Source organism: Mustelus asterias, unplaced genomic scaffold (genome assembly GCF_964213995.1).
Source record: "Mustelus asterias unplaced genomic scaffold, sMusAst1.hap1.1 HAP1_SCAFFOLD_4890, whole genome shotgun sequence".
NCBI classification, from domain to species: Eukaryota; Metazoa; Chordata; class Chondrichthyes; order Carcharhiniformes; family Triakidae; genus Mustelus; species Mustelus asterias.
In genome coordinates, this window is record NW_027594833.1 from 1 (window position 1) to 11990 (window position 11990).

The window sequence follows — 11990 nt, forward strand, 5'->3', positions numbered from 1 at the left end:
CTCTTCCCTTCTCTTCTCTTCTCTTCTTTTCTTTTCCCTTCTCTTCTCTTCTCTCCACTTCTCTTCTCTTCTGTACTGTTCTCTTCTCTTCTCTTCCCTACTCTTCCGTTCTCTTCCCTTCTCTTCTCTTCCCTTTCCTTTCTTTCCTTCCCTTCTCTTCTCATCTCTTACCTTCCCTTCTCTTTCCTTCTCTTCTCTTCCATTCTCTTCTCCTTTGTTCCCTTCTCTTCCCTTCTCATCTCTTCTTTTCTTTTCACTTCTCATCTCTTCTCTTCTCATCACTTCTCTTCTTTCCTCTTCTCTTCTCTACTCTTCTCTTCCCTTCCCTTCTGTTATCATCCCTTCTCTTCTCTTCTCTTCTCGTCCCTTCTCTTCCCCCCTATTCGCTTCTATTCTCTGCCCTTCCCTTCGCTTCCCTTCCCTTTTCTTCTGTTCTCTTCTCTTCCCTTCTCTTTTCGTCCCTTCTCTTCCCTTCCCTTCTCTTCTCTTCCCTTCTCTTCTCTTCTCTTTGCTTTCCTTCTCTTTCTTTCCCTTCTCTTCTCTTCCCTTCTGTTCTGTTCTCTTCTTTTCTTTTCCCTTCACTTCTCTTCTCTTCGCTTCTCTTCTTTTCTCATCCCTTCTCTTCCCTTCTCTTCTCTTCTCTTCCCTTCTCTTTTCTTCCATTCTCTGCCCTTCTCTTCCCCTCCCTCCTCTTCTCTTCTCTTCCCTTCCCTACTCTCCCCTTCTCTTCTCCTCTCTTCCCTTCGCTTCTTTTCCATTCTCTTCACTTATCATCCGTCCTCTTCTCTTTTCTTCTCTTCCCTTCCCTTCTCTTCTCTTCTCTTCCCCTCCCGTCTCTGCTCTTCCCTTCTCTTCCCTTCCCTTCTCTTCTCTTTTCTTCCTTTCTCTTCCCTTCTCTTCTCTTCCCATCTCTTCTCTTCTCTTCCCTTCCCGTCTCTTTTCTTCTCTTCTCTTCCCATCCCTTCTCTTCCATTCTCTCCTCTTCTCTTCCCATCTCTTCTCTTATCGTCCCTCCTCTTCTCTTTCTTCTCTTTCCTTCCCTTCTCTTCTCTTCTCTTCCCCTCCCGTCTCCTCTCTTCTCTTCTCTTCTCTTCGCCTCCCGTCTCTTCTCTTCGCTTCTCTTCTCATCCCTCCTCTTCTCTTCTGTTCTCTTCCCTTCCTTTCTCTTCACTTCTCTTCCCTTCTCTTCTCTTCTCTTCTCTTCTCTTCTCTTCTCTTCTCTACCCTTCCCTTCTCTTCTCTTCCCTTCTCTTCTCTTCTCTTCCCTTCTGTTCCCGTCTCTTCTCTTCCATTCTCTTCTCTTCTCATCTCTTCCCTTCTCTTCTCTTCTATTCACTTCTCTTCCCGTCTCTTCTCTTCCATTCTCTTCTCTTCTCTTCCCTTCTCTTCTATTCTCATCCCTCCACTTCTCTTTTCTTCTCTTCCCTTCCCTTCACTTCTCTTCTCTTCCCCTCCCGTCTCTTCTCCACTCTACTCTTCTCATCCCTCCTCTTCTCTACTCTTCCCTACCTTTCTCTTCTCTTCTCGTCCCTCCCTCCTTCTCTTCTCTTCTCTTCCCTTCCCTTCTCTTCTCCTCTCTTCCCTTCGCTTCCTTTCCATTCTCTTCACTTATCATCCGTCCTCTTCTCTTTTCTTCTCTTCCCTTCCCTTCTCTTCTCTTCTCTTCCCCTCCCGTCTCTTCTCTTCCCTTCTCTTCCCTTCCCTTCTCTTCTCTTTTCTTCCTTTCTCTTCCCTTCTCTTCTCTTCCCATCTCTTCTCTTCTCTTCCCTTCCCGTCTCTTTTCTTCTCTTCTCTTCCCTTCCCTTCTCTTCCATTCTCTCCTCTTCTCTTCCCATCTCTTCTCTTATCGTCCCTCCTCTTCTCTTTTCTTCTCTTTCCTTCCCTTCTCTTCTCTTCTCTTCCCCTCCCGTCTCCTCTCTTCTCTTCTCTTCTCTTCTCTTCGCCTCCCGTCTCTTCTCTTCGCTTCTCTTCTCATCCCTCCTCTTCTCTTCTGTTCTCTTCCCTTCCTTTCTCTTCTCTTCTCTTCTCTTCCCTTCTCTTCTCTTCTCTTCTCTACCCTTCCCTTCTCTTCTCTTCCCTTCTCTTCTCTTCTCTTCCCTTCTGTTCCCGTCTCTTCTCTTCCATTCTCTTCTCTTCTCATCTCTTCCCTTCTCTTCTCTTCTTTTCACTTCTCTTCCCGTCTCTTCTCTTCCATTCTCTTCTCTTCTCTTCCCTTCTCTTCTATTCTCATCCCTCCACTTCTCTTTCTTCTCTTCCCTTCCCTTCACTTCTCTTCTCTTCCCCTCCCGTCTCTTCTCCACTCTACTCTTCTCATTCCTCCTCTTCTCTACTCTTCCCTACCTTTCTCTTCTCTTCTCGTCCCTCCTCTTCCCTTCTCTTCTCTTCACTCCCCTTCTCATCTCTTCCCTTCTCTTCTCTTCCCTTCCCTTGTCTTCACTTCCGTTCCCTTCTCTTCCCTTCGCTTCTCCTCTGTTCCCTTCTCTTCACTTCTCTTCTCTTCTCATCCCTTCGCTTCTATTCTCTTCCCTTCTCTTCTCTTCTTTTATTTTGTCTTCTCTTGTCTTCCCTTCTCTTCTCTTCTCTTCCCTTCTCTTCCCTTCTCTTTCCTTCTCTTTGCTTCTCTTCTACTCTCTCCTCTTCCCTTCTCTTCTCTTCCCTTCCCTGCTCTTCTCCTCTCTTCACTGTCATTCTCTTCCATCCTCTTCCCTTCCCTTCTCTTCTGTTCCCTTCTCTTTGCTTCTCTTCTCTTCTCTACCCTTGTCTTCTCTTCCCTTCTCTTCACTTCACCTCTCTTCTCTTTCCTTCCCTTCTCTTGCCTTCCATTCTCTTCTCCTCTCTTCTCTTCCCTTCTCTTCCCTTCCATTCTCTTCTCCTCTCTTCTCTTCTCTTCTCTTCCCTTCCCTTCTCTTCTCTTCTCTTCCTTTCTCTTCTCTTCTCTTCTGTTCCCTTCTCTTTGCTTCTCTTCTCTTCTCTACCCTTGTCTTTCCTTCTTTTCACTTCTCTTCTCCTCTCTTCCCTTCTCCTGTCTTTCCTTCCCTTCTCTTCTCTTCCCTTCTCTTCTCTTCTCTTTCCTTCTCTTCTCTTCGCTTCCCTTCTCTCCTCTTTCCTTCTCTTCTCTTTCCTTCTCTTCTCTTCACTTCTCTGCCCTTCTCTTCTCTTCTCTTTCCTTCTCTCCTCTTTCCTTCCCTTCTCTTGCCTTCCATTCTCTTCTCCTCTCTTCTCTTCCCTTCTCTTCCCTTCCATTCTCTTCTCTTCTCTTCCCTTCCCTTCTCTTCTCTTCTCTTCCTTTCTCTTCTCTTCTCTTCTGTTCCCTTCTCTTTGCTTCTCTTCTCTTCTCTACCCTTGTCTTTCCTTCTCTTCACTTCTCTTCTCCTCTCTTCCCTTCTTCTGTCGTCCCTTCCCTTCTCTTCTCTTCCCATCTCTTCTCTTCTCTTTCCTTCTCTTCTCTTCGCTTCCCTTCTCTCCCTTCTCTTCTCTTTCCTTCTCTTCTCTTTCCTTATCTTCTCTTCACTTCTCTGCCCTTCTCTTCTCTTCTCTTTCCTTCTCTCCTCTTTCCTTCTCTTCTCTTCTCTTCCCTTCTCTTTCCTTCACTTCTCTTCCCTTCTCTTCTCTTCCCTTCTCTTCACTTCCCCTCTCTTCTCTTTCCTTCCCTTCTCTTGCCTACCATTCTCTTCTCCTCTCTTCTCTTCCCTTCTCTTCCCTTCCATTCTCTTCTCCTCTCTTCTCTTCTCTTCTCGTCCCTTCCCTTCCCTTCTCTTCTCTTATCTTCCCTTCTCTTCTCTTCTCTTCTCTTCTCTTCCCTACCCTTCTGTTATCATCCCTTCCCTTCTCTTCTCTTCCCTTCTCTTCCCTTCTCATCTCTTCCCTTCAGTTCTGTTCCCTTCTATTCCCTTCCCTTCTCTTCTGTTCTCTTCCCTTCTCTTCTCTTCCCTTCCCTTCTCCTCTCGTCCCTTCTCTTTCCTTCTCTCCTCTTCCCTTTCCTTCTCCTCTGTTTCCTTCTCTTCGCTTCGCTTCTCCTCTTTTCTTTTCCCTTCTCGTCTCTTCACTTCTCTTCGCTGCTCTTCTTTTCTCTTCTATTCTCTTCTCTTCTCTTCTCTTCCCTTCCCTTCCCTTCTGTTCTCATCCCTTCCCTTCACTTCTCTTCCCTTCTCTTCTCCACTATTCGTTTCTCTTCTCTTCCCTTCCCTTCTCTTCTCTTCCCTTCTCTTCTGTTCTCTTCTCTTCCCTTCTCTTCTCTTCCCTTCTCTTCCCTTCCCTTCTCTTCTCTTCACTTCTCTTCCCGTCTCTTCTGTTCTCATCCCTTCACTTCTCTTCTCTTTCCTTCTCTTTCCTCCACTTCTCTTCTCTTCTCTTCTTTTCTCTTCTCTTCCCTTCTCTTCTCCTCTGTTCTCTGCTCTTCCCTTCTCTTCTCTTCTCTTCTTTTCTTTTCCCTTCTCTTCTCTTCTCTCCACTTCTCTTCTCTTCTGTACTGTTCTCTTCTCTTCTCTTCCCTACTCTTCCGTTCTCTTCCCTTCTCTTCTCTTCCCTTTCCTTTCTTTCCTTCCCTTCTCTTCTCATCTCTTACCTTCCCTTCTCTTTCCTTCTCTTCTCTTCCATTCTCTTCTCCTTTGTTCCCTTCTCTTCCCTTCTCATCTCTTCTTTTCTTTTCACTTCTCATCTCTTCTCTTCTCATCACTTCTCTTCTTTCCTCTTCTCTTCTCTACTCTTCTCTTCCCTTCCCTTCTGTTATCATCCCTTCTCTTCTCTTCTCTTCTCGTCCCTTCTCTTCCCCCCTATTCGCTTCTATTCTCTGCCCTTCCCTTCGCTTCCCTTCCCTTTTCTTCTGTTCTCTTCTCTTCCCTTCTCTTTTCGTCCCTTCTCTTCCCTTCCCTTCTCTTCTCTTCCCTTCTCTTCTCTTCTCTTTGCTTTCCTTCTCTTTCTTTCCCTTCTCTTCTCTTCCCTTCTGTTCTGTTCTCTTCTTTTCTTTTCCCTTCACTTCTCTTCTCTTCGCTTCTCTTCTTTTCTCATCCCTTCTCTTCCCTTCTCTTCTCTTCTCTTCCCTTCTCTTTTCTTCCATTCTCTGCCCTTCTCTTCCCCTCCCTCCTCTTCTCTTCTCTTCCCTTCCCTACTCTCCCCTTCTCTTCTCCTCTCTTCCCTTCGCTTCTTTTCCATTCTCTTCACTTATCATCCGTCCTCTTCTCTTTTCTTCTCTTCCTTTCCCTTCTCTTCTCTTCTCTTCCCCTCCCGTCTCTGCTCTTCCCTTCTCTTCCCTTCCCTTCTCTTCTCTTTTCTTCCTTTCTCTTCCCTTCTCTTCTCTTCCCATCTCTTCTCTTCTCTTCCCTTCCCGTCTCTTTTCTTCTCTTCTCTTCCCATCCCTTCTCTTCCATTCTCTCCTCTTCTCTTCCCATCTCTTCTCTTATCGTCCCTCCTCTTCTCTTTTCTTCTCTTTCCTTCCCTTCTCTTCTCTTCTCTTCCCCTCCCGTCTCCTCTCTTCTCTTCTCTTCTCTTCGCCTCCCGTCTCTTCTCTTCGCTTCTCTTCTCATCCCTCCTCTTCTCTTCTGTTCTCTTCCCTTCCTTTCTCTTCACTTCTCTTCTCTTCTCTTCTCTTCTCTTCTCTTCTCTACCCTTCCCTTCTCTTCTCTTCCCTTCTCTTCTCTTCTCTTCCCTTCTGTTCCCGTCTCTTCTCTTCCATTCTCTTCTCTTCTCATCTCTTCCCTTCTCTTCTCTTCTATTCACTTCTCTTCCCGTCTCTTCTCTTCCATTCTCTTCTCTTCTCTTCCCTTCTCTTCTATTCTCATCCCTCCACTTCTCTTTTCTTCTCTTCCCTTCCCTTCACTTCTCTTCTCTTCCCCTCCCGTCTCTTCTCCACTCTACTCTTCTCATCCCTCCTCTTCTCTACTCTTCCCTACCTTTCTCTTCTCTTCTCGTCCCGTCCCTCCTCTTCCCTTCTCTTCTCTTCTCTTCCTTCCCTTCTCTTCTCCTCTCTTCCCTTCGCTTCCTTTCCATTCTCTTCACTTATCATCCGTCCCTCTTCTCTTTTCTTCTCTTCCCTTCCCTTCTCTTCTCTTCTCTTCCCCTCCCGTCTCTTCTCTTCCCTTCTCTCCCTTCCCTTCTCTTCTCTTTTCTTCCTTTCTCTTCCCTTCTCTTCTCTTCCCATCTCTTCTCTTCTCTTCCCTTCCCGTCTCTTTTCTTCTCTTCTCTTCCCTTCCCTTCTCTTCCATTCTCTCCTCTTCTCTTCCATCTCTTCTCTTATCGTCCCTCCTCTTCTCTTTTCTTCTCTTTCCTTCCCTTCTCTTCTCTTCTCTTCCCCTCCCGTCTCCTCTCTTCTCTTCTCTTCGCCTCCCGTCTCTTCTCTTCCCTTCTCTTCTCTTCCCTTCTCTTCTCTTCTCTTTCCTTCTCTTCTCTTCGCTTCCCTTCTCTCTCCCTTCTCTTCTCTTTCCTTCTCTTCTCTTTCCTTATCTTCTCTTCACTTCTCTGCCCTTCTCTTCTCTTCTCTTTCCTTCTCTCCTCTTTCCTTCTCTTCTCTTCTCTTCCCTTCTCTTTCCTTCACTTCTCTTCCCTTCTCTTCTCTTCCCTTCTCTTCACTTCCCCTCTCTTCTCTTTCCTTCCCTTCTCTTGCCTACCATTCTCTTCTCCTCTCTTCTCTTCCCTTCTCTTCCCTTCCATTCTCTTCTCCTCTCTTCTCTTCTCTTCTCTTCTCTCTTCTCTTCTCTTCTTCCTTCCCTTCTGTTATCCCTTCCCTTCTCTTCTCTTCCCTTCTCTTCCCTTCTCATCTCTTCCCTTCAGTTCTGTTCCCTTCTATTCCCTTCCCTTCTCTTCTGTTCTCTTCCCTTCTCTTCTCTTCCCTTCCCTTCTCCTCTCGTCCCTTCTCTTTCCTTCTCTCCTCTTCCCTTTCCTTCTCCTCTGTTTCCTTCTCTTCCCTTCCTTCTCTTCTCTTCACTTCTCTTCCCGTCTCTTCTGTTCTCATCCCTTCTCTTCTCTTCTCTTTCGTTCTCTTTCCTCCACTTCTCTTCTCTTCTCTTCTTTTCTCTTCTCTTCCCTTCTCTTCTCCTCTGTTCTCTGCTCTTCCCTTCTCTTCTCTTCTCTTCTTTTTTTTTCCCTTCTCTTCTCTTCTCTCCACTTCTCTTCTCTTCTGTACTGTTCTCTTCTCTTCTCTTCTCTTCCCTACTCTTCCGTTCTCTTCCCTTCTCTTCTCTTCCCTTTCCTTTCTTTCCTTCCCTTCTCTTCTCTTCTCATCTCTTCCCTTCCCTTCTCTTTCCTTCTCTTCTCTTCCATTCTCTTCTCCTCTGTTCCCTTCTCTTCCCTTCTCTTCTCTTCTTTTCTTTTCACTTCTCATCTCTTCTCTTCTCATCACTTCTCTTCTTTCCTCTTCTCTTCTCTACTCTTCTCTTCCCTTCCCTTCTGTTATCATCCCTTCTCTTCTCTTCTCTTCTCGTCCCTTCTCTTCCCCCCTATTCGCTTCTCTTCTCTGCCCTTCCCTTCGCTTCCCTTCCCTTCTCTTCTGTTCTCTTCTCTTCCCTTCTCTTTTCGTCCCTTCTCTTCCCTTCCCTTCTCTTCTCTTCTCTTCTCTTCTCTTTGCTTTCCTTCTCTTTCTTTCCCTTCTCTTCTCTTCCCTTCTGTTCTGTTCTCTTCTTTTCTTTTCCCTTCACTTCTCTTCTCTTCGCTTCTCTTCTTTTCTCATCCCTTCTCTTCCCTTCTCTTCTCTTCTCTTCCCTTCTCTTTTCTTCCATTCTCTGCCCTTCTCTTCCCCTCCCTCCTCTTCTCTTCTCTTCCCTTCCCTACTCTCCCCTTCTCTTCTCCTCTCTTCCCTTCGCTTCTTTTCCATTCTCTTCACTTATCATCCGTCCTCTTCTCTTTTCTTCTCTTCCCTTCCCTTCTCTTCTCTTCTCTTCCCCTCCCGTCTCTGCTCTTCCCTTCTCTTCCCTTCCCTTCTCTTCTCTTTTCTTCCTTTCTCTTCCCTTCTCTTCTCTTCCCATCTCTTCTCTTCTCTTCCCTTCCCGTCTCTTTTCTTCTCTTCTCTTCCCATCCCTTCTCTTCCATTCTCTCCTCTTCTCTTCCCATCTCTTCTCTTATCGTCCCTCCTCTTCTCTTTTCTTCTCTTTCCTTCCCTTCTCTTCTCTTCTCTTCCCCTCCCGTCTCCTCTCTTCTCTTCTCTTCTCTTCGCCTCCCGTCTCTTCTCTTCGCTTCTCTTCTCATCCCTCCTCTTCTCTTCTGTTCTCTTCCCTTCCTTTCTCTTCACTTCTCTTCTCTTCTCTTCTCTTCTCTTCTCTTCTCTACCCTTCCCTTCTCTTCTCTTCCCTTCTCTTCTCTTCTCTTCCCTTCTGTTCCCGTCTCTTCTCTTCCATTCTCTTCTCTTCTCATCTCTTCCCTTCTCTTCTCTTCTATTCACTTCTCTTCCCGTCTCTTCTCTTCCATTCTCTTCTCTTCTCTTCCCTTCTCTTCTATTCTCATCCCTCCACTTCTCTTTTCTTCTCTTCCCTTCCCTTCACTTCTCTTCTCTTCCCCTCCCGTCTCTTCTCCACTCTACTCTTCTCATCCCTCCTCTTCTCTACTCTTCCCTACCTTTCTCTTCTCTTCTCGTCCCTCCTCTTCCCTTCTCTTCTCTTCTCTTCCCTTCCCTTCTCTTCTCCTCTCTTCCCTTCGCTTCCTTTCCATTCTCTTCACTTATCATCCGTCCTCTTCTCTTTTCTTCTCTTCCCTTCCCTTCTCTTCTCTTCTCTTCCCCTCCCGTCTCTTCTCTTCCCTTCTCTTCCCTTCCCTTCTCTTCTCTTTTCTTCCTTTCTCTTCCCTTCTCTTCTCTTCCCATCTCTTCTCTTCTCTTCCCTTCCCGTCTCTTTTCTTCTCTTCTCTTCCCTTCCCTTCTCTTCCATTCTCTCCTCTTCTCTTCCCATCTCTTCTCTTATCGTCCCTCCTCTTCTCTTTTCTTCTCTTTCCTTCCCTTCTCTTCTCTTCTCTTCCCCTCCCGTCTCCTCTCTTCTCTTCTCTTCGCCTCCCGTCTCTTCTCTTCCCTTCTCTTCTCTTCCCTTCTCTTCTCTTCTCTTTCCTTCTCTTCTCTTCGCTTCCCTTCTCTCCCTTCTCTTCTCTTTCCTTCTCTTCTCTTTCCTTATCTTCTCTTCACTTCTCTGCCCTTCTCTTCTCTTCTCTTTCCTTCTCTCCTCTTTCCTTCTCTTCTCTTCTCTTCCCTTCTCTTTCCTTCACTTCTCTTCCCTTCTCTTCTCTTCCCTTCTCTTCACTTCCCCTCTCTTCTCTTTCCTTCCCTTCTCTTGCCTACCATTCTCTTCTCCTCTCTTCTCTTCCCTTCTCTTCCCTTCCATTCTCTTCTCCTCTCTTCTCTTCTCTTCTCGTCCCTTCCCTTCCCTTCTCTTCTCTTATCTTCCCTTCTCTTCTCTTCTCTTCTCTTCCCTTCCCTTCTGTTATCATCCCTTCCCTTCTCTTCTCTTCCCTTCTCTTCCCTTCTCATCTCTTCCCTTCAGTTCTGTTCCCTTCTATTCCCTTCCCTTCTCTTCTGTTCTCTTCCCTTCTCTTCTCTTCCCTTCCCTTCTCCTCTCGTCCCTTCTCTTTCCTTCTCTCCTCTTCCCTTTCCTTCTCCTCTGTTTCCTTCTCTTCGCTTCGCTTCTCCTCTTTTCTTTTCCCTTCTCGTCTCTTCACTTCTCTTCGCTGCTCTTCTTTTCTCTTCTATTCTCTTCTCTTCTCTTCTCTTCCCTTCCCTTCCCTTCTGTTCTCATCCCTTCCCTTCACTTCTCTTCCCTTCTCTTCTCCACTATTCGTTTCTCTTCTCTTCCCTTCCCTTCTCTTCTCTTCCCTTCTCTTCTGTTCTCTTCTCTTCCCTTCTCTTCTCTTCCCTTCTCTTCCCTTCCCTTCTCTTCTCTTCACTTCTCTTCCCGTCTCTTCTGTTCTCATCCCTTCACTTCTCTTCTCTTTCCTTCTCTTTCCTCCACTTCTCTTCTCTTCTCTTCTTTTCTCTTCTCTTCCCTTCTCTTCTCCTCTGTTCTCTGCTCTTCCCTTCTCTTCTCTTCTCTTCTTTTCTTTTCCCTTCTCTTCTCTTCTCTCCACTTCTCTTCTCTTCTGTACTGTTCTCTTCTCTTCTCTTCCCTACTCTTCCGTTCTCTTCCCTTCTCTTCTCTTCCCTTTCCTTTCTTTCCTTCCCTTCTCTTCTCATCTCTTACCTTCCCTCTCTTTCCTTCTCTTTCCCTTCTCCTTCCCTTCTCATCTCTTCTTTTCTTTTCACTTCTCATCTCTTCTCTTCTCATCACTTCTCTTCTTTCCTCTTCTCTTCTCTACTCTTCTCTTCCCTTCCCTTCTGTTATCATCCCTTCTCTTCTCTTCTCTTCTCGTCCCTTCTCTTCCCCCCTATTCGCTTCTATTCTCTGCCCTTCCCTTCGCTTCCCTTCCCTTTTCTTCTGTTCTCTTCTCTTCCCTTCTCTTTTCGTCCCTTCTCTTCCCTTCCCTTCTCTTCTCTTCCCTTCTCTTCTCTTCTCTTTGCTTTCCTTCTCTTTCTTTCCCTTCTCTTCTCTTCCCTTCTGTTCTGTTCTCTTCTTTTCTTTTCCCTTCACTTCTCTTCTCTTCGCTTCTCTTCTTTTCTCATCCCTTCTCTTCCCTTCTCTTCTCTTCTCTTCCCTTCTCTTTTCTTCCATTCTCTGCCCTTCTCTTCCCCTCCCTCCTCTTCTCTTCTCTTCCCTTCCCTACTCTCCCCTTCTCTTCTCCTCTCTTCCCTTCGCTTCTTTTCCATTCTCTTCACTTATCATCCGTCCTCTTCTCTTTTCTTCTCTTCCCTTCCCTTCTCTTCTCTTCTCTTCCCCTCCCGTCTCTGCTCTTCCCTTCTCTTCCCTTCCCTTCTCTTCTCTTTTCTTCCTTTCTCTTCCCTTCTCTTCTCTTCCCATCTCTTCTCTTCTCTTCCCTTCCCGTCTCTTTTCTTCTCTTCTCTTCCCATCCCTTCTCTTCCATTCTCTCCTCTTCTCTTCCCATCTCTTCTCTTATCGTCCCTCCTCTTCTCTTTTCTTCTCTTTCCTTCCCTTCTCTTCTCTTCTCTTCCCCTCCCGTCTCCTCTCTTCTCTTCTCTTCTCTTCGCCTCCCGTCTCTTCTCTTCGCTTCTCTTCTCATCCCTCCTCTTCTCTTCTGTTCTCTTCCCTTCCTTTCTCTTCACTTCTCTTCTCTTCTCTTCTCTTCTCTTCTCTTCTCTACCCTTCCCTTCTCTTCTCTTCCCTTCTCTTCTCTTCTCTTCCCTTCTGTTCCCGTCTCTTCTCTTCCATTCTCTTCTCTTCTCATCTCTTCCCTTCTCTTCTCTTCTATTCACTTCTCTTCCCGTCTCTTCTCTTCCATTCTCTTCTCTTCTCTTCCCTTCTCTTCTATTCTCATCCCTCCACTTCTCTTTTCTTCTCTTCCCTTCCCTTCACTTCTCTTCTCTTCCCCTCCCGTCTCTTCTCCACTCTACTCTTCTCATCCCTCCTCTTCTCTACTCTTCCCTACCTTTCTCTTCTCTTCTCGTCCCTCCTCTTCCCTTCTCTTCTCTTCTCTTCCCTTCCCTTCTCTTCTCCTCTCTTCCCTTCGCTTCCTTTCCATTCTCTTCACTTATCATCCGTCCTCTTCTCTTTTCTTCTCTTCCCTTCCCTTCTCTTCTCTTCTCTTCCCCTCCCGTCTCTTCTCTTCCCTTCTCTTCCCTTCCCTTCTCTTCTCTTTTCTTCCTTTCTCTTCCCTTCTCTTCTCTTCCCATCTCTTCTCTTCTCTTCCCTTCCCGTCTCTTTTCTTCTCTTCTCTTCCCTTCCCTTCTCTTCCATTCTCTCCTCTTCTCTTCCCATCTCTTCTCTTATCGTCCCTCCTCTTCTCTTTTCTTCTCTTTCCTTCCCTTCTCTTCTCTTCTCTTCCCCTCCCGTCTCCTCTCTTCTCTTCTCTTCGCCTCCCGTCTCTTCTCTTCGCTTCTCTTCTCATCCCTCCTCTTCTCTTCTGTTCTCTTCCCTTCCTTTCTCTTCTCTTCTCTTCTCTTCCCTTCTCTTCTCTTCTCTTCTCTACCCTTC

The 11990-nt window shown here is 46.3% G+C and overlaps 3 pseudogenes; all 3 read right to left on the reverse strand.

The window, feature by feature from the left end:
- Positions 1-379: 379 nt before the first annotated feature.
- LOC144491272 (uncharacterized) lies at positions 380-3419 on the reverse strand (annotated as a pseudogene).
- Positions 3420-3507: 88 nt separating this feature from the next.
- LOC144491273 (uncharacterized) lies at positions 3508-10613 on the reverse strand (annotated as a pseudogene).
- Positions 10614-10651: 38 nt separating this feature from the next.
- Positions 10652-11983, reverse strand: LOC144491274 (uncharacterized; annotated as a pseudogene).
- Between the last annotated feature and the right edge of the window lie 7 nt (positions 11984-11990).